This window comes from Lissotriton helveticus, chromosome 3_1 (assembly GCF_964261635.1).
Source record: "Lissotriton helveticus chromosome 3_1, aLisHel1.1, whole genome shotgun sequence".
NCBI classification, from domain to species: Eukaryota; Metazoa; Chordata; class Amphibia; order Caudata; family Salamandridae; genus Lissotriton; species Lissotriton helveticus.
Genome location: NC_136061.1, coordinates 1,565,552,793 through 1,565,574,331, shown reverse-complemented (window position 1 = coordinate 1,565,574,331; position 21,539 = coordinate 1,565,552,793). Strand labels below are relative to the sequence as shown.

The 21,539-nt window shown below is 47.6% G+C and overlaps 1 protein-coding gene across 1 annotated transcript in view; it reads right to left on the bottom strand.

Annotated features, from left to right (window-relative positions):
* The window catches only part of SORL1 (sortilin related receptor 1), an 852,839-nt gene that overhangs the window by 591,696 nt on the left and 239,604 nt on the right, over positions 1 to 21,539 (bottom strand). The window lies entirely within an intron of this gene.

Genomic DNA, 21,539 nt, shown 5'->3' with positions numbered 1-21,539 from the left:
CCTGGCATAAAAGTGTACCGCTTAGTGCGCTTTTACATTGTGTACCACTAAGAAATACTTCTTTTCCCCCACTCCAACATCTGTGTGTGTATGGTAATTCCCTGGTTGACTTTATGTATTCCTTACCCGACCTTTCGTACACGGCAACTGGTATATGTTTCAAACAGTATTGAAAATTGTGACAGGCAGAGTGGGTAATCTGCTGTCACTGAGACCCCCTGCGCGTGTCTGTCATCACCGGCTCAGACCGGAGGCACTCCTTCATGCGCATTCATGTCCTTCCTGTAGAATTGCTTTTAACTTTTCTAGCCTGGCCGGTAGGCCTTTTGCTCCCTCGACGTTTGTTAGCCACACCCTCCAACTCAAACAGGGTTTTCTGATCAACGCACGTTCTTTGATCAGACATGGGATTGAATTCCATGATTTTGTTAGCACGAGGCATCCTGATTGGGTCTTTGTCACCGAGACCTGGACCTCTGACTCTTCTGGTCATGACCTTCTGTTAGCCATACCTGAAGGATATTCCCTTCTGAGGTTAGATAGAGAACGCGGTAGAGGTGGTGGGATAGCTATTCTGTTTAAATCCACTCTCTTCTGCACCATAAAACCCCTATCAGTTCCTACTGACCCCTTTGAGGCCCTGTATTTTTGTATTGTGTATGCTCCATCGAGTTCTTTTTCTGGTATTTTACTTTATAGGCCTCCCGGTCCTAGAGCCCATTTTTGCCCAGAATTCTTCAGAATTTTGGAACCCTATTTTGGCAGATCACATTTCACCATTTTGGGGGATATTAATTTCCATTTAGAGGATATGGCCTCCAAGGATACTTCCTCCTTGCTTAATTCACTGGAGGCGTGCGACTTTGTTCAAAGAGTTCTCCACCCGACCCATAAAGCGGGACACACCCTTGATGGGATTTTCTCCAACGATTCTAGACTAACTGTCGGTGCGCCGGTACCGATCACTTGGTCCGACCACCTAGCAGTCCCACTGTCCCTAGACACCCCCTGCTTTGGTGTTGACTTGGGCACCGGCATTAAATATTCTAAAAGGAGCTTCAGAAATCTCACAAATGAGGCTCTCGCCCCTTTTATCCTTAACACCAATATCACATCTCAGCGGAAGGTTGATGAGTCGGCCCAAGAACTCTCTGATGCGATCACCAGAGCCGCTGATGAACTAGCCCCTCCCTCTTTGAAATCTGTAGCCCGACAGAAGCCAACTGCCCCTTGGTTTTCATCGGACCTGAAGCTTCTTAGGCAGAAATGTAGACAGAAGGAACGTGGATGGCGTAAATCCTGGGATCCCAGAGATCGAGAATTATATAAGAACCTCTTACGAGAGTACAAAAATAGAGTGATCAAGGAAAAACAGGATTATTTTACTGATTTAACCTGTTCTTTAACATCCTCTAAAGAGCTCTTTAAAATCGTGGACTCACTGTGCTCTCTCCAGTTGCCAGACCCTGTGATTGCTTCACAGGAGCTATGTAATAACATCTCAGATTTCTTCTATAAAAAAATAGATGATATCTACATAGCCCTACAATCGCAGAGGAACTCTTTGAGTTCTGAGGGTCTTTCCCGAATTAATCTGCTGGAATCCTGGAGTAGAGACACCTCTCAGTCCCTTGTACAGTTCCCTGCTCTCTCTCTAGAGGGACTGAATAGTCTGTTGGACAAAACGAAATCGTCTTCTCCATTGGACCCTGTCCCTTTGAAACAACTAAAGATTTGCAGGGACATCATCCTTCCTCCGATGCTGGAAGTCATGAACGGAGCCTTGGAACAAGGCATCTTCCCGTCACTCTGGAAGAAAGCCATTGTAAAACCGCTGCTGAAAAAGACCACCCTAGACCCTGGAGTACTGAAGAACTTCAGACCCATCTCCCTCCTGCCGGCCCCTGCTAAGATGTTGGAGACCCACCTGAACTTCCATCTTTCTAACTTCCTGGGTGCCTCAGGTTTCCTGGATGGGTCCCAACATGGCTTTAGAAAGCTGCATAGCACGGAGTCTGCCTTGACTATGGTCATGGATAACATCCGCAGGAAAGTTGATTTGGGTCAGTCCACCGTGCTGGTGCTGCTGGACCTTACAGCGGCTTTTGATACCCTGTCTCCCCTCACCCTAACATCTAGGTTAAGGGAGGCTGGTATAGAAGGACCGGCCCTCAGTCTCCTGAGCTCCTTTTTACAGCAACGAGAGCAGCGTGTCATGTTAGGTGAGTACCTCTCCCCTGCTAAGTCTTTGCAATGTGGGGTGCCACAGGGGTCGGCATTGAGTCCGACCCTCTTTAACATCTACGTGGCCCCCCTTGCAAGACTAGTAAGATCTCAGGGGATGGAGGTAGTATCGTATGCCGACGATACGCAGATTATGGTATCCCTGACCCACTCTGTGACCGAAGCCGCGTCAAACTTTAGAGCCTGCATGCAACTTGTTGCAGAGTGGATGATTTCCAACTCCCTAAAGTTGAACGGGGACAAGACAGAGGTCCTGGTCTTTGGCAAAGACCATGGCATGTGGTCAGGTGAGTGGTGGCCTCCTCTGTTAGGCATCTGCCCCACACCCACACAATCTGCCAGGAACCTCGGTGTCATCTTTGACACCCAGCTCTCTATGGAGCTTCAGGTCAATCGAACGGTGGCTACTTGTTGGGGTGTCATTAGGACCCTGAAAAGGATTGTTCATTATCTTTCCTTACAGGCACGGAAACAGGTGGTGATCGCCCTTGTTGGCTCAAGGCTGGATTATTGTAATTCACTTTATGCCGGGGCCAACAAGGGCCTTCTGCAGCGCCTGCAGGTTATACAAAATGCGGCAGCACGTTTTGCCCTGGCCCTGCCTTGGCTTTCATCTATGACCTTGGCGAGGAAGAATCTCCACTGGCTCCCTATTCCCTCAAGGATTACGTTCAAACTTCTCTGTCTAACATACAAGGCGTTAACTGCAGGTCCGGCTGATGCCCTCGGATCCCTGCTTACCAGATATGTCCCGAAGAGATGCTTGCGCTCTAGTGAGCTCAATCAACTGGTGATTCCTCGAGCCAAGAAGGCTAGATGGGGGAGCAAAGCTTTTTCCATTCTGGCACCCCAGATGTGGAATTCACTCCCCCTTGAGATCAAGTCACTGCCTTCGCTTGATCTTTTTAGGAAGTCATTGAAAACCTGGCTTTTTATTGGAGCATACCAGTAAGCTCTGTCTCTGACTACTGACAGCTAATTATTTGATTTAGGCGCCTTGACGCCCATTGGGCATAGCTGCGCATGATAAATGCCATTTCATTCATTATCCTGTGTATTAGCCATTATGTTACAGGTTTTTCTGAAACAGTTAATGGTAATCTTTCTAGTTTTTCAATGCTGAGCACCATATAGTCTGCTCCTCTTTGTGCCCGAGTGATTTGTTTATCTGTAAGGTTAAATACAGAAAACAATGACGTGGTGTTGATTAGACGCCATGGCACATATCCAGAACGAAGATTTTGCAAAGTCCAGCCTAAAAGCATTATAGAACGTAATTGTGACTCTCCATGCTGTAGCATGAGCAAGTCCTGTTCCTTTATGTCTATGGCAGAGGATACTATGCTGTCCAAAGATTAAATTCTGGATGACAGAGTCGTTAACCCATTGTCAACTACAGAGAGAGCTTTCTCTAAATTAATACGATCAATTTCTCGTATTCTTTCTGCAGTCTCTGCCTGTGTCGCTTTCCAAGCTTCATTATAAATGGCGTATATACCTGCGTATATAAAACGTTTATGACGTCGTTTTGCAGGACCTTGTAAGAAGTCCCTTAAATCAACGCCATCTTTAAGTAAAGAGAAGTGTTGTTTAACCTCTGTAAGTGTGGACCTTTGTAGCCACTCAAGGCACAGATTTCCTACACTATATGGTGTTACTATCCCTGGATGTTGTCTCTGGACATATCTTGGATCTGGCCTAGTTGATGTAAATCCTTGTGTCTTGTTCAGGAATCTATCTTGACAGTTATTCGTGTCTGTGGGCCAGATTAACCATAAAATTGTTTTTACGTCGACCCCTCCCTCTGAAGTGGTTTTACTATCAGGTGTAGGTGTATGTATGGACGGTTTGTTCAAATCTTTTATCTTGGCCAGACCAAGGCAGAATGTCTGTTGCACTGTGTCGTTCAAAAACATTATTTGTTCAGGGATAATGCAGGCTCGAAATAAAGCTTCTATTCCCTGCACCTGCCAGTCTTTTGAGCCCCAGACAGTTTTAATTTCTATGCAGTCACTCCAAAAGACGAAACCTAATTAGAACAGCTGGGCATAAAAGGCTGCAGAATAAATTTGCTTAGTATTAGTCAACATACTTTTCATTCCTGTCTTATTAACATTTTTAAAGTAAAATGTTTCTGGATTTGAGACATTAAAACCTGATACAGATGGACATTTTTCATAAAATGTTTTTGAGCTACCTTTTGGTGACGTTCGACAATGTTCCCCTTGATTGAAAGTATAAACATTTCTAGGTTTTGCAGATTTGTGCAAATAATGATGATCATAGTGATTATAACAGTACATTTGTTCATAATCTGATGAACCTTCTAAGTATTCATGTTTTGTAAATTTTGCAGACATCTCTAAGCCTCATATTATTAACTGTCTCAAAGTCACAATCATTAGAAAATGTGCTTTGTGAAATAAAGTCACTCAAGGAAACCTTGAATTGATCTAGAATCTTCAACAGCTCTGCAGGGCCATAGATGTCATAATCAGTTCTGTCCCATGTATACCACCAGGTATAGGAACGGCTGTGATGTTCATTGATGTCAAGCCTCTTTGTTCACGATGAGATGATTAGTGTGGCTTGAGGAGCAAGTTGATGTTCTTACTTGCTGTGTCCATTTTACTATATCTTCCATTTATCAGCATTCTTAAAGTTAATACAGGAATTAGCCAAAGTAGGAGAAAAAGTACGCCTGGCACAATCCAAAATTCAACCCATGGTGAAACCAGATAAGTTTTGTCAAGTTGTCGAAAAAGTTCTGTTCCTTGTTCTTTAAAAGTTCTATTTGCTGGCGTCGTTTCAGGTTCACTGGGACCCTCGGAAAACGTACCAAAGTTAATGAAATAGCCAGATGCAGTTCTGTCAATTGTAGGTATTGCATCAGGATTACTTGAAATCACTGGGGCTACCGGATCCTTTGTCATATTAGTGTAGTCTGATGCTACATCATTGTAGACAGGAGTGTCTTGAACTGTTATTTGAGCCTCAAGAGGCACAAGTTCCATTGCATTATTGCTTAGTCCTTCTTTTCTTGCTGTAGATTCTTCAAAGGTGATGAGTCTCTCAGTTGGAACCTCTTGGATAGTAGCAAGATTAGGTCATGTGCTACATCTTTGAAGTCCACTGGGCCAACTACTTATTATCGGCCACATGATTTGGTTTTACCAGGTCGATAGATATGAACCTGTTCTCCTTTCTTCCAGCAAGGGGCGGCAGTAACACTGTTCTTGATCCATGGATTGCTAGCACAGGTACTGGTTGTCTGTCAGAAGGCCCAAATTCCTTCTTGTCCACGATCTTTTCTCTGACTAGATCCCCAATCTTTGGAATCCAGACAGGCCATGCTGGGACGGGTGGTTCCCCTTCAGTGGTCGCTGGCTCCTGTAATGTGTTGCTTTGACTTCTCCTTGTTTCATTTAAGTCCTGCAAAACAGCCAAACGGTCTTTGATGTCAAAAGGTTTTTGTTCTACCACTGAAGTGCGACACTCAAGGTCCTGGACAAGCATTCTAGTACCAAAACGGATTTCGTATGGAGTGATTCCACCCAGAGAATTTCTTGGCAGATTATTTAAACTATGTTGGACAATTATTAGATGTTTGACCCTCCAGTCACCTGAGCCTAATACCCTAGCTGTTATAGATTGCTTTATGTCCCGGTTTTTTCTTTCCACTACAGAATTTCCCTCAGGACGGAATGGACTTGAATACCGCAATGCAACACCCAGATTGGCCATGGCCTCCTTGTAAGCTTTGGCGCTAAACGCAGGACCCTGGTCAGAATGTAGCATGCCGACTGCGTATGTGCCGATAAAGACTCGCAAATCTTTCATAACAGTTCGGGCATCAGCCGAGAGCGGAGGCCACATCCAAATGAATCTTGTGCATAATTCCACTGCAGCCATGATATATTTGTAGTTACCATCCCTCTGTAAGGGATCACAGTGGTCCAGGTAAATGCATGCTAATGGTTTATCTGCAATTAAAAGGGACGTCTGCGTCGGGCGTTTCACTGTTGAAACCTTCATTTTCTGGCAGATTTCACATTCCAAATAATAGTTTCTGGTCTGTTTCCTCATGCGCGGCCACCAGTATCTTTGTTTTAATAATGACACAGTGGCGGAAACACCTGCGTGTGCAGAGGCGAGCCCCTTCATGTGCTGCTAAGATTAGTCCTAATCTATGTTCCATTTTTGTAATTACTCTATCCCCCCACTCCAGGGATTTGAGTAAAAGGAACATTATTTGCATCAGTTGTATACGAGTATTTGAGTGGAAAGCCTTTTGGTAACGTTTTACCGCTGTCTCTGTTAGAAGCGGCGACAGCCTGCATTATTCCGATGTCTATTTTCGTTTTTGAACAAGTGATTGCAGCTACGGAAGCCGTTTGCACAGCTGCCTTTGCGGCTTCATCAGCCAATTCCCTGCAACGTGAACGCCATCACGCTGATGACTCAGTGTATGGATCACGCGAGTCTTTTGTAGTTCTTCCTGTAATTGAACTACTTGTTCCCAAAGCAACTTATCCTTGATTGTGCCACCTTTTGAGTCTTTGAAACCTTTTTGAATCCAATTCTGCAAGTATTCATTGTAAGATTAAACGCAGTAATACGAATCGCACACTATGAGTGTGGGGAATTTGTGATCGGTATTTTCGAGCGCCATCTTGAAAGCCTGTAGTTCAGCTCACTGAGCTGTACAGTCTACGAGAGATTGTGTTTTTGTGACCATAGGTCAGAATTTACCATCGCGCCAGCGACCTTTAACAATCGCACACGCAGCACTATAAGCTTGTTTACCTCAAATTGTGGGCTGTGCTGATCAGTTTGTATAAATTATACATTCATACTGTTCTAGAGGCAGAATCTCAGTGGGCAGAGGACATTCTTGTTCGTATTGTAGAAATTCTTGTGTTTTCAAATAGGGGTCAAAAACGTATTCAACGTCTATTGCAGCAAGAGAGTTAACCCACTGTATCCATCTTGGATGTAAAGCCGTTGCATTCGGAATGCTTGCTTTTGTCACTGCCTCTAAAGCAGGTACAGGAGTAACGACCGTTATGCGTTTTCCCTGCGCGAGGGCTCTCTCTTCTGCTACTGCAGTTTGAACCGCTGTCAGAATTTTTTCTGTAGAAGTAAATTTAATTTCCGCTTGCGTGTAAAAGTGTGATTTATAAGCAATTGGTACTTTTTCACCTTCATTAGAAGTTAAGTACGTGAATCCGCATCTTCCTGGGATTATTCTGATTACAAGATTGCGTATGTTTACGCGTGTCTGTAAATGTGATGTTCCTAACATGTCTGTATGCACTGAACGCTAAATTTCTGTGTTTTTTTTAGTCCAATTAGTAGTTTTGAAATCAGGTTTGATTAATTCGTAGAGAGGTTTAACCCTTTCTGCGTAGTTTATAATGTAAGTTCTTCCTAAATTTAGGAAACCTAGAATTGACTACGTTTTTCAGCGTTTTTGGAGGTTGGAGCAGCGCACACTTTCTAAAAAGTTGGCTGCCAGGCTTTTGCGTTCACTTGATAACTCATATCCTAGAAAGTGGACTTTGAGGTGGGCAATTCTAGACTTCTTAAAGTTGAATTTATACCCTTCAGAGGGGAATCCAAGTATAATGGTATTCACTCTGTTCAAGTGCCTGTCCAAGTCATCATCCGTTAGATAGATGTCATCGACATAAGATAATGCCTCATCATCATACATTTACTAACTCTGTTACTCTGGCTGAAAATAACCCCGACTATACTTGAATCCCTGGGGGAGACGACAGAAGTGACGTTGTGTCCCCATGATTGAGAAATTGGTCAAGTTCCATCTTTCAGGTGCAATGTTTTGACAGAAGAAACCGTTAGAAATATCGTATGGTGTTTTATATTTTTTGCGCACAATGTTATTCATCAGTGCTGCACTGTGAGCATTTTGTACTGCAAAAGTTTTGCAACAAGAGTTTAAATGTCTGTAGTCCAAAACTAGACGGTATGTATTGTCTGATTTGGAAACAGGAAACAAAGGATTGTTCATTGACGAGGTGCATGCTTCAATCACCCTTAGATATTCAAGTTGATCTAATATCTCCCTGACCTGTTTTTTAGCTTCTTGCTTAACTGGATACTGCGTCTGTGCAGTTGGTTGAGTTTTTAACTGGATTTTATGGTGAAGAGAATCCTCGTCCCATCCTACGTTATTTTTATATAATGCTGGAGCCTGGGCTACAGCCCATTTTCTAGCATAGGTGGATTTAAGTGAATTGGAATATGATTAGAGAAGGCTGGCATAATGATGTCTTCGCCATGTGGGCACTCCCTGACAAATTTTGGTGGCCAGTCTTTTTCAGCTAGAAGAATGTCATAACCCTTAGAGAGCTTCTCCCAAAGGAGTGCTCTTATTTTTCTAGGTATGTTCCCCTCCATCCGGAGCGTTACTTCATATAACTTATGGGGTACACTAACCCTGGTATCAGCTGTTTCAACTTGAATGTACTCATTCAAGTCCACTATCTCCAGATGATCCTTCAAGATCCTGCGAGCAATGGTGACTTCTGCTGCGCTGTCCAGCATTGTCTGGGCCCACTCCCCGTTCTTGAGTTGTGTCCTCAAGATCCTCGGCATATCTGCGCTTTAGACCTACTACCTTATTTTTGGTGAATTGGGTTTTCTTATTTTTGGAACGTGTTGGCCAATCTGGGTGTTCAAAACCAAGTGAATCACCCGCAAGCCCAGTAAACTAAGGAGACCTCTAACCTCCATTTCTCCCAGAACGACATACCTTACCAAGTAGTGATGAGTGTCACCATAGTCATATCTGCGTTGGATAGGGAGAGGGGTCAGCCACCAGTGCAGATCTTATGCGCCTCCTCAGACACCTGGATGGAATCTGGCAGGTTCATCTTGTGTTGGACATACTGAGACTTCAGATCCCACTGCAGAGCCCGCATATGCCATTTGATATGGTTGTTGGGCAGGATGCTGGAAGCTAGCAGACAAAGAAGCCTCAGAACCATCCTCACTGAGACCCAAGACAGATGATGAAGCATTAGGATCGTAGCCTGAATGTCCTGGACGTGTTTGCCTGGAGTAAAGGCTCAGACAAACACTCTATCCAGGGTGCTTCCAGTGAAAGGAAACCTATACGAAGAATTTAGGTGTGACTTCGGTTCATTGGAATTCCCAATGATGTCAAAAGGTTCGCTATTGTCTGGAGGTGAGCTGCAACAGACTGTGGTGAACTCCTCTTTAACAGCCAGACATCGAAGATGGGGAAGGCTGGTATCTCTCAACCTCCAAAGGATGGGCAGCAATCACCCTTGTCTTTGTAAACATCCACGGGGCATTCGTGAGGTGGAAGGGGAGCATGGTAAACTGAAAGTGCTTGTAGCCCAACTTGAACAACAGTTTTTTTTCTAGGGTGCTTATTTTCACATCCTGCAGGCCCAGTGCCCCATCAATTCGCCCGGATCCAGGTAAGAAAAAACTTGGGCCAGGGTGAGTATCTTGAATTTGTCTTTGCACAAGAAGGTGTCGATAGGACGAAGATCTAGGACAGGGCAGAGGCCTCAGTCCTTCTTCGGCACAAGGAAGTAGCGGGAATAACTACTTATCCCCACTTCCAAGATGGTAACTCTCTATTGATATAGAGCTTTGCTTTACATTCACAGGTGGCTTTTGGATTAATTTGGGTGCAGTAAGTGCAGGAGTTGGGCGTCCAACCCAAGAACCAGAGGCACACCACGTGAAGTCGGTCACAGACATCTGCTAGCAATAGTTCCTACAAGGTTCAAACCCTGCCATTTTAGGTGGAGACTCGTCTCTTGGACACATATTTTTTCTAGAAATCTCTACATGGAGTGAAGACAGAAGGAGCGGAGCTCCTGATTTGCATCTGAAGGCACAGAAGGAAAGAAATGACTTCAGCTCACATGGGTGGCACTTTTATGTGGCTAGGTTGGTCACTTCCAGAGTGGACCGGCTTTAATGAGGAGTTGCATGGCACTACCTACCAGCACGCAGGAGCAATGCTTTGAGCTGTCTCATGTTCAGATCCTGTATCATTGCACAGGATGTTTGAACAATGCTTATTGTTTAAAAAAAATTTACATATGTGAAAGCTCACTGCTACTACTACCTATGAGACAGAACATATCAAATCATCTCCTTTAGTACCCATATTTCACTTGCCACACTTATGAGCAGTGAGTGCATTATAGAGTGGAAATATTCCAACTCAATTTTTGTTAGGGTGAATTTGAAAATATGACAATCTATACACATTTATTAGCTGCACAAATAGAAGTTAGCCTGTGTTCTAGGTCACGTATTTGCACTACACACTTGATCCATTTTATATACAAAAACGAACAAGTTACTTACCTTCGTTAATGATATCACTGTAAGAGACATATACTAGTTACAGATTCCTTACCTTAGAATTACACCGGGCGTCAGGCTGGATCCAGAGAATTTTTCTTCAGCAGTACCCTGCGCGTCAATAGGTGGCATCTGTCACCTCCACATTCGTCGTTGGCATCATGATCGCTGGAATGATGTTGCGGTATCTACTTAGACACCGCCCCTGCGCGCTGATGTCAGTTCTTTACACGACATTCCACGTCAGAAGCGCAGACATGCAAGATACTGACCACTGGTGCACATAACTAAGGCCCTGAAAGGGAGTCCCTTAATTTAGAAGTCTGTTCGCAGAACGAGGAGGAAGGGTGGGCCGGTAAGGAATCTATAACTAATATGCCTCTTACAGTTATATCGTTACCAAAGGTAAGTAACTTGTTAATCAGAAAGACTATTAGTTATAGAATCCTTACCTTAGAATAGATACCCCAGCAATACCAACCAAGTTCACACCAGAAAGTCCTGGAGAACTGAGCGGCCAAAGAAGATGTCTCTCCTGACTTGACTATCCAGGCAGTAATGCTTAGTGAACGTGTGCTAATACCTGCAAAACCCACCTGTCCAACGTGGCCCACATGGCTGCCTGGCAGATGTCGCTGAGGGGGACTCCATGTCCCAAACGCAGTAGTGGCTGCCATCGCACTGGTGGAATGGGCGTGCAGTCCCAGCGGAGGCTCCTTTTTCGCTAAGGAGTAATAGATCTTGATGCAAAGGGCGACCGATCGAGAGATGGTCTGTTTTTGCACGGCCCGACCTTTCTTGGCGCTCACATAGCCAACAAAGAGTTGATCATCCTACCAGAATTGATTTGTGCGATTCAGATAAAATGATAGCGCACATTTTGGATCCAGAGTCCATCCTCCTCCTTAGAAGGATGCAGGGCAGAAAGAAGGTGGGCGCAGTGATGGTCTGTCCTGTGTGGAAAGAGGTAACCACTTTGGGAAGAAAAGAAGGGCTAGTTCGAAGGACAACCTTGCCCAGATGAACAGAAAGGAGAGGAGGTTTAGATGAAAGAGCCTGAAGCTCACTCACCCTGCGATCTGAGGTGATGGTCACCAGAAAAGCAGTCTTTAAAGTCAATAGTCTGAGAGGACAATTATGTAATGGCGCGAAAGGAGGACACCTAAGGTAAGTTAATACCAGATTCAAGTCCCACTGGGGAATTACGAAAGTAACAGGAGGAAAGTAACCCCCTTAAGAAATATATTTACAATAGGGGACATGAATAGAGAAGGCTGATCAGGAGGGCGAAGAAAGGCCGAAATGGCCGACAGATGGCCTTTAAGGGTGCCCAGAGCAGAGACCTGCTGGGCCAAAGAAAGACTGAAGAGAAGAACCTCTGAAATAGAGCCAGAAAGGGGATCTACAGCCTTTGCTGCACACCATGCCACAAATGTGTTCCACCTACAGTAGTACACCGTTTTAGTGGAGGGACGCCTGGCTGCCAAGATGACATTACAAACTTCGGGAGGAAGGTTAAAAGCTGTCAACTGTCGCCGATCAATTTCCACGCAAGAAGGTGGAGGCTGGACAGGTTTGGGTAGTGGACAGTCCCCTGTTGCTGTGACAGAAGATCCTCTCGCAGTGGCAGTCGAATCGGAGGATCGTTGGCCATTTTCAAGAGCTTGGGATACCAGACTCTTCGTGCCCAGTCCAGAGCACACAAGAATGACTTGGTGCCAGTCACGGTTGATCTTCTTCAGCACTCTGGGCAGAAGTGGTATAGGCGGAAAGGCGTGTAGAAGACCGCAATTCCACTCGTGACTAAAAGCGTCGCCGAGCGAGTGCCGCCTTGGAAATTCCAACGTGCAGAACAGCTAATACTGCGCGTTCTCTTTGGTGGCGAACAGATCTAACCATGGCTCTCCCCATTGCTGAAAAAGACCTTGCACCACCTCTGAGTGAAGACACCATTCCTGATCCATCATGCACCGGCAGATGAGTTTGTCCACCCGGACGTTCAGGGAACCTGGCAGGTGATGAACCACCTGGGACATGCCCTGACATTCTGGTGAACGCACACAGATTCTTTGTGAGCTCTTCGCATATGGAGCCAGTTATTCGTTGAAAGCACCGGCCTATTATGTTGAGACCTGCAGGTCTGTCTTTCAGATATTTTGTTTGGCCTTGAAAATGTCCATAGGATGAAACACGTGTCAGCTGCCAGGGTTTTTGTACTACATCAAGAGGAAGGAAATCTGAAAAGAAAAAGAAAAGAGTGGAATGGACTTTTTGGGATTACTAATATGGTTATTGCCTTTTAAACAGTATGGACTTCTATTTTTAGTAACTCGGCATTTGTGTATCGACATGCCTTGATATTCCAGCCACATCCAGAGGCGGAGAGCCTCCTGATATAGTCTACGACCCCACCCACCCTTTTACAGTACCACATGGTGGTGGTGTTGTCGGTGAACACCAGCACTTCTCTTCCTTTGACAGAAGAAAGGAATGCTTTTAGTGCAAGAAGAATCACCAGGAGCTCCAACAGGTTGATGTAGAGACCGGACTCCGCTGGAGACCAGAGGCCTCTGATCTCCGCCTCTCCCATATGGCCGCCCCATGCCAGAAGTGACACAACTGTCACCACTGTGAAGTCTGGTTGGGGAAGGGAGAGAGATCTGCCGTTGACCCAATCCTGGTTCGTTAGCCATCACTGCAATAGGTGTGCAGGGCCCTCTGAGATGTGGACAACTTCGGAAAGATTCCCCTGATGCTGCGCCAACTGGAACTTCAGGTCCCACTGCAGAGCCCGCATATGCCATCTGGCATGATCCACCAGCAGGATGCAGGAGGCCATGAGGCCCAGCAGCCTCAAGTTCAATCTCACCGAAACCCGGGATAGAGGCTGTAACATCGGTATCATAGCACGAATATCCCAGACTCGCTGCTTGGGAGGATGCGCTGTATCCAGAACTTCCCAGATAAATATGAGCTTCTGAGAGGGAATCAGATGCGACTTCAGCTCGTTGATAGTGAACCCCAGCGAATGCAGGAGGTCCGCCGTAGTCTGGAGGTGGGAGACGACAGCCTGGGGCGAACCAGTCTTCAACAGCCACTCGTCGAGATAGGGGAAAGACTGGAACCCCTGGTCTGCGCAGGTGAGCTGCGACCACCGCCATCACTTTCATGAACACCCAAGAGGTGAACAGTGAACTGAAAATGCTCGTGGCCTCCCGTGAACCATAGGTAACGCCTGTGGGCTGGCAGGACGGGAATGTGGAAATAAGCGTATTGCAAATCAGACGCTACCATCCAGTCTCCATGGTCGTGGGCAGACAGAACCTGAGCCAATATCAACATTTTGAACTTCTCCTTCCGGAGGAAGCAGTTGACGTCCCTGGGTTCCAAGATAGGACTCAGTCTTTGTCTTTCTTGGGCACCAGGAAGTAGTGAGGGTAGCACCCTCGACCTACTTCTGGGACAGGGACTCGCTCGATAGCTCCCACCTGTCCAATGTGATGTTGTGCCAGTGGGGGAGGTGATGGCGGAACCTGCCGCCCACTGGCAACTGGTGGCCCTGAAAGCTCAGATTAGGAAGGCTTAAAGGCTGCTGCAGAGGGGGCACTGGTGGACTGGCCCACCTGCTGGCCCCCAGACCCACGGCGTTGGGTCCCACATCCCCGGCCACGCAGAGGCTGGGTAGCTTGCGACGACCAGTGGCACGTGGTGGGGCACCCCTTCCATAGCCACAAAAGGGGTGAAAGGCAGACTGCACAGGATGAGAGGTGGCAGCGAGGCCCACTATATGGAGGGGCAGAAGGGAACACACTTTTAGACGTTGAGGCTTGGACCACCAAGCTCTCGGGGGAAGGGTGTTGGGAGAGGAAAACTGGGTCACCCAGGGCCAGGCGGTGGCATCTGGCAATCATCCTATCCACAGGAGCCCCTGTGCTGGGCCTGGACGAAATGCCCATAAGAAGTCTGTGAGTACCTCCTTGAACGGCAGGGCAGGGTATGCTCTGGCTTCCGGGAAGGGAGGGAAGTTCGGAGCCGTCCGAGCAGGCTCCACTGGCTGCAACTCGGTCCCCAAGGGGAAGGCCGGGGTCTATTCCGGCAGGGACACAACCGGCATTGGAGGTGGCAGAGGCGTTATCAGAGGTATCGCTGCCGGAGAAGGCGTCGAGAGGTTGACCGGCATCGATTCGGATCCAGGCCCGAATCCCTGGGGACCCTGCGGTGCCAGGGCCAGAGCTGCCTGCATCGGAGGCCTAGAGCCCCCAGCCGAGTCTGTGGGGACCGAATCGGGCTGCCCAAAGATGGAGTGGAAAGCTTTGTGAAATGCAAGAAGCAGGGCAGGGGACGCTCCGGCTCCCGGGAAGGTCGGAGCTGTCCCAGCAGGTTCCACTGGTGGAGTCGAAGAACAACTACCTTCTGTGTCCCGTCGGCCGATAGACAGGGAGAAGGGGAAGAGCGACGGGTGCTGCTTAGCCTTCTTCTTGTACTTTGACTTGCATGAAGACTTCGATGAGCAGTGATGATGGTGACTCGGCGACCGGGAACTCGAGCGGAACGGAGCCGACTGCCGGGCCCTCTAGAAGCTTTCAGGACCGCTCCCTCAAAGACTTTGGGTTCATGGCCCTACAGTCGGAGCACGACTTCGGGTCGTGGTCACACGCCAGGCACCAGAGGTGTGAGTCGGTGACCAACATCAACTTGTGACAGGAGTCACAGGGTTTGAAGCCGGTTCGACGATGGGACATCCCTACGTGCACCAGGAGTCGAACAACTCGAAAAAGAAGTCGACAAAAGTAAAAAAAGTGCTAGTCAAAAAGTGACTAAAGGTACAGCTCTCTCCGGATCTGCGCTGGCTAGCGCGGAAAAAGAAAGAAGTGACGTCAGCGCGCAGGGGCGGCTAAGTAGATACCGCAATGTCATTCCGGCGATCCCGACGCCAATGAGAAACACAGAGTCGACAGACGCCACCTACCGACGTGCAGGGGTACTGCTTAAGAAAATTTCTTCGGGTCCAGTCTGACGTCTGAGGGTATTTCTAAGGTAAGGAATCTGTAGCCAATAGTCTCTTTCAGATAATCATGTTCACATTAAACCAGGCTTGTATATTGTACTATGTGAAAAATGCATATAGAAGCCTTGCCATACGGGACACTAGTTTTGAGCTTGGATTTCAGGAATGGTCAAGTTTAATAATCAGTATAATGCAACCAAAAATATCCCAAAAAACTCACTCTAGTAAGGTGGGCGGGTGGGTGGGGTATGGGGGGAAAACATATTGAAAACATCAAAACTGAAAAAATGTCCTGATGGAAGAACTTAAGAGTACTTTCAGAAACAATTTCTTAGCTTGATGTGGGAGATCCACAGAATTTGTCAGTATTGCCAATCGGATTTAAATATTGTGCACCTGCAAGATGGCTTGAAGCGTACTGGAACAGAAAACTATTGAATAAAGCACCAAAGCAAAAAGAAGGGAATGCTTGCTTTTGCGACCAAAACAAGGAACTGCCTCAGATAAGTCAATGATCGATACTGACTGCAAAAAACACTCGTATAGGATCAGAATCTGTAAGTGAATAGCAGCAGTATATCCTCCAAATGCCACAAATATGGAGTGAAGGATATTTCAAGTATGCAATCAGCCAACTGGTAACACTGAAGAATAAATGGCATTCAAAATAAATGGAGTAACCCGTCTTACAGAGGCAGGCAAAACGAAATGACTTCGGAGGCAAAAGTGATACATAATGTGAATCACATTTGCAGCAATGATGAAAGTCTGAATGGAGAGTTGAGGGGGTTAAGTGGAGATGAGCTAAAGGGATTGTGAGCCTGTGTTATGCAAGCATGCATCCTATTCAGAAGTTACATGTAAAAATATGAAAATTATTATTAGAAGCAATTTGGTAAGAGTTCAATAAGAACATTTACTGTGCTAACAAGTCAGTTGGAATATTTATTGTAGAATGGTACCACTATAATCAATATTGATTCTCTGAATTATTACTATTTTACTTTTGAGGTTATATCAATATGATGATTATATTAATATTACTAATATTATGTCATAGTAGGTAATAATACAATAATATAAATATTGGTTGTAATAATAGTGAACAATATAAATAACGTTGATGCATTAAACACATACACTTACAATAATGCTAATGTACGAGTTACTTACCTTCGTTAACAATGTATCTGGTAGAGACGTCTAGCCGCAGATTCCTTAACTTAGAATATCCCCAGGCGTGAGACTGGATCCGGAAATATTTTGAGCATCACCTCTGCACGCTAGGGGACAGCGCCAAACGACCCCGCCGTGACGTCGTCCTCGTACGTGAAGTCAGCGAGGTCATACCAGTCCCTCCCGGCACGCTGACGTCCGTTTTCTTCGGAGAAACTTTTCCGCGGCACAACGCGGAGCCACCAACTAAAAACTGTGAAAGTATGGGAACAGTGTGCGAGGAGTGAAAATTACGTGAATAAAGAAGGGGGATGGTGGAAGATACTTTCCTAAAGACAGAATAGGCACCGCCTACACATGTAAGTGGAGGCTGTGAAAAGAAAGAGCCCCGCAGGCCAAGTGGAGGCCATTTCCCAACTACAACAAGGGAAGAACATTACAACAGACATAAATAGACTGATAGTGCCATGTGGAACTGTGCCATCCAGTAAGAACGGAACACAGAAAGAACAACAGTCCACTGTAGGAAAGAAAGAGAAGACTGGCCTTTCCCCTCTAAAAACAGAGGTAGGAAACAGAGCACAACCGACCCTCAAAGAGGATGACCACAAGGAGACCAGGACCCTGAGGCAGTAGAGCAGACTGAAGGGAAGGGAACTGGAGAGGAAAACAAACTTTCCCGTGAATCAAAGGCACCATATAACAGAAAAAAAGTCCGTCAGCAGAGGATAACTGTATATGAAAGCACCCAGGGGAGTGCAACAACTTGAACCCTCTGAAGATAAAACCCAATGGCAACTGAAGAGGCCAGTGGAGAGCACCACTAGAAAAGGTCCTCGCAGAACGGGGAGGCTGGGTGGGCGTTAAGAAATCTGCAGATAGACAGCATCTCTACCAGATACATCGTTACCGAAGGTAAGTAACTCGTTCATCTGATAGAGACATCTAGCCGCAGATCCCTTAACTTAGAATAGATACCACAGCCATACCCCAAAAGGGAGGCGGGTGTGCGACAGGACAACAGAAAGCGCCAGGCATGTGATCCGGCAACAGGGTGATGGATAAAGGGGAAAAACGGTGGCAGGGCAGTCAGACAGCAACCCCAGCAGCTCGAAGAGCAGAAGTCACAGGGTAGAAGATATCCGACAACATGCCAGAATGGCGCCACACCGTACCAGTATAACAAATGACAGGTAGAACGGTATGATCCCCAGAAGAGAGAGAGAGAGGAAGAAGGATCACTCTCCGCTAAACGGCGCACGAAAAGTACATTAACCCAAGCTTGTAATGAACTTGAAGAGATGCAACCAGCGCCTAACAGATTAGGTTATAAAAGGAAGCCGAAAGTGCCGGTGGCAAGAGCACAAAGGCAAGCCAGAACCTGACCAATGCATTGGAAATAGCCAGTAGGACAAGAAGCACTCCAAGCGCACACCCAACCCCAAAAGGGTAAAGAGGGGCTATAGGATCAACCCCCAACCCGCTGAAGCTGGTAGAATATGTCACCGGCAAATGGCAATAGAGACCTTAAAGTGGCTTACACAGGAACAGAAGAGCGCCCGGCCGGGCAGCATGAGGCTAAAGGGAGGAACAACCATAATTTAGACTCGCAGACAGTAATCAATGACCACTGCCATGAGAAGAACGGTCCCACAGGTGTAGCTTTAACAAGAATAGGCATATCCAAAGGAAGAGGTCAAAAACACCACGTCAACGAATGGTGGAAAGAATCTCAGAATCCAAGACCAACACTCCATAAGTCACGGACAGTGTCGAACAAAAAGGGAGCATATGACAATTGGAAAATCACTTCAGGAACTGGAAGCAAGGAGGAACCTATGGTAACTTGCAACCACCTAGAAAGGCTCCCCCACTCATGGCGATATTGGTCCAAACTTCGCAACCAGGACGAGAGGTGGCGACGTAGGAAGAGGAAACCAAGGCAACCGGTATGTAGACATAATGTAGATGCCGGACCATACCTAGCACATTAAGACCAGGTACGAGCCTTTGCGAAAAGGAGACCATGAAACCTCCAAAAGAGGTGTATAACCATGGCGAAAGCAGATGACACCAAGGAAAAACATAGAACACAGTACAACGGACCTTCAATCGGCATATGGAGCCCACATCATCTCTAGGTCCAGGTGAGATAAGCAAGTCTATATAATAGCGTACAAGTACCCCACATGGAGCATGTATACCCCGGACACAGGGGCACCTCTTAGGGTAATAAGCCAAGCCAAAGAATGCAGCAACGCGAACAGCACCCATGAACAGAGTTCGGGCCGTAATGCCATTACAGAGCTGGGCCACCACTGAAAGCCACAAGCAGAGGACACAGCAACCTGTGGAACACGGCCACCGAAGGCCAACAGGCAACTGAAAGTAAAACACATCCAAGAGATGCTAATAAAAGGGTAAACACCTTTGACCACATAAAAAAGCAGACGTAAGGCTCACTGCTCATGTTAAACACAGAGCGCATCTAAAGGCTCACTGCCTATGTTAAACACAGAACGCATCTAAAGGATGCGAAATGTAAAAGTACCACAGAAGACAAGCCTAAAAGGACCTAAGTGGGAGGACGAAAGCCTGCCAGCAGCCGTGGACCACCGACTCGGCATGAGCATCAAAGAGCAAAACCCCATCAAAGGGTAAATCAACCAAGCGTTCCCGGATATTTTTAGGGAAGACACTATCTCGCAACAAAGCGTGATGGCTTAAGGCAACAGAACTTGCCATGGCGCGGCCAAAAGAATCCACAGTCTCTAAGGCTGAACGGATTGTGAATTTGGCCAGTTCGTGGCCATCCCAAACGGAGTGAAGGAGATCAGGCGAGCACCCTAGGAGGAGGCTGTAAACAAAGACTCTACAGAGTCCCACAGGGCAGAGGTAGCCCGAGCCAAAACACACACGGTATTTAAAGACCGAAGGGCTGCACTAGTGCATGCAAAGACGTTCCTACCCCAAGATTCAAGCAACCTGGACTCCCGAGAGGGAGGAAGCGGTAGAGGGGGCAGAGAATGAAAGGCAGTCTGTAACACAAACCCCTGCACATCAGGGTGCACAAAAAGACAGACCGGATCCTGTGGAGCTGGGCGGTGGCGGTGCAAAACTGAATGTGCCACAAGATCACCTGAAGCATGTCAGACCCAGGTACCCAAGAGGGTATCATAAAGGGAAGCCTCAAAAGTCAAAAGCGGCTCGACATTTGCCTGACCCACGGAGGGGGACCTCCAGCAAGGGGTCCACCGACAAGGGGGTACAGGGGGGTTGCATATTTAAAATGCGGGTGGCCTACGTGACCACTCTCAAAAAAGCCGCACCAGCCTCGGTTGCCCTCCACGGAGGGGAAATCAGCTCATCAGTGGGGGAGGGTTGTAGGCTGACCCTCCCAAGACACTGAGGGTGCGCCCAATGCCCCACAGAAGGGAGCCCCATGGAAGGATAAGGGTCCTGATGGGACTCCTGGAGAGGCTAACTGCCTGCCGGATCTGGGAGCTCCTGAGGGGGCTCCACAAATTCCAAGGGGGGACCTGGTAGCACTAGCTCCGGCGAACCCTCTCCAGAGGCCTCTATGGAAGAATCCAGAACTCGGCATCGAAATGACATGTGTCGGCACCGATTGTGCCTCGTCAGATGCCGACTCGCAGCCTCCAGCGTCGAGTCGGCACCGAGACTATGACGAGCTCCCCCTCTGAAGAAGAAGAGGTCGCCGGGGCCGGCGAGGCAATCTTTCGGCGCCACTCTGGCACCGGCTCTGCCTCATCCAAAGCGGGCTCCGATTCCGGAGAAAGGAGCGAAGGAGGAACCGAGGAGGCGAGCCTCTGGCGCCAGGACGGCATCTACCCCAGCACCGGACAGGCGGCTGCCTGCCTGGAAGGCTGGGGTGTGCTCAAGTCAGGGCTATGAGCACGGGCAATCATCTGCGGCGCCACAGGGAGTCCTGCGGGGTTATGCAGCGCAACAAAGGAGCCGTGGGTCAAAGATGGGGACCAGGGTGGTCGGCGCCGTAACGACCCCACGTGGAGCAAAGAGGGGGAGCCAGCCGGCCCGTGCCCTAATGTGCCCTAATGACATGGGGCGAACCCGCCACCCCACAAGAAGCGGAGGTCCTGAGGACACCCCAGGAACGGGAGAGGACCCAAGGGAGGCCGGCAAGGCCGTAGCACAGGCCTTCATTTGGGCCCGAGTCACCCCTACATCCGGAAAGGGCGGACAGAGGCGGGACTACCTTCGGGAGCGCACATACGGAAAGTTCCGGGAACCAGAGCCCCTGACAACAGAAGAAGGTGAGGTTGATTACCTAGGCAACATGCGCCTCAACTTACCAAGTGGAGAACGACGGCCTTGGACCCCAGAGGGCGATCGATGGCGGAACCGGACAGGAGAGGGGCCTGCAGTCGACGACGAGGCCGGGGGCAAGACGACTCCAACCGGGATAGCCGTGTAGAGAGAAGCTTCACACGGCGCTCCCGCCGAGACTTCGGCTTCAGACTTTGGCAGGCTTCACAGTCCATGGAGTCATGGTGCTCGCCAAGACCACATACAAATAAGATGTGGGTCTGTCGCAAACATTTGCCGCGAACAAGAATTACAAGATTTGAAGCCCGAAGGCATCATACACTGTTTCCGATGTGAAGCTTCAAAAAATAGGCCTGAAAACAGACCAGAGTAGCTCACTCCAGAGCCACATTGCATGCGGAAAAGAAGGAAACTGAAGTCAGCGCGC